The sequence below is a fragment of the Paroedura picta genome, chromosome 12 (assembly GCF_049243985.1).
Source record: "Paroedura picta isolate Pp20150507F chromosome 12, Ppicta_v3.0, whole genome shotgun sequence".
Taxonomy (NCBI): Eukaryota; Metazoa; Chordata; class Lepidosauria; order Squamata; family Gekkonidae; genus Paroedura; species Paroedura picta.
The window spans coordinates 30244162-30244867 of NC_135380.1; positions in this window are offsets into that span (position 1 = coordinate 30244162).

Below are 706 nucleotides of genomic sequence, written 5' to 3' on the forward strand. Positions count from 1 at the left end.
TAAGGTGTAGCCTCTTTGCTGACTGGGAGCAAGCAAGCAGATTGCTGGGGGAGCAGGAAATGCTGTAATTTTGCCCTTTCACCATCAGAAGGAGTTCGAGCCTTACAATTTACCTGTGAGAATGGTGACCCACAGTTTGAGAAGCACTGGTTTAAGGACATTATGGAGGAAAGGGAAATCAAAAGAGAAAGCAGCCAGAGAGAACCCCCAGAAAAGGTGGATGTACCTGGAAGTGAAAGTGGATGAAGAGTCAAATGGAAGCTACTACAAGGGAGAAGGACAGGCAGGTACTGAATGACAGGTATAACCTTAGGTTCACCTGGAAGAAGGCTCTGCTATACGGCTATCAAAAGAGCATCATATAAAGAAAGAAAAAAAAAGAATAGTGACATTTCAAAGTGCAAGCAGCTTACAATGAAGATAAATCAAGGAGTAATTGACTGCAGTTATCAGATCTGGATGATGTTTTGGTCCCCCATTTTCCATTCCAGTTATTCTAAAAGCCTCTGCTGTATTTCTTATTTCTGCATTAGCATATGCATTTTAAAACTGAAAGGCCCCGGATCCTTAAGCCTGTTTTTGCAAGGAAGACATCCCAACCTTTTGATCGTTTTGATGCTGTTTAACCTTTTCCAGTTCAAGAATATTCCCTTTTGGCCAAAGGTAGAATTGAGGTTCAAGTAATTGCTAGGACACGTGAAAAAGC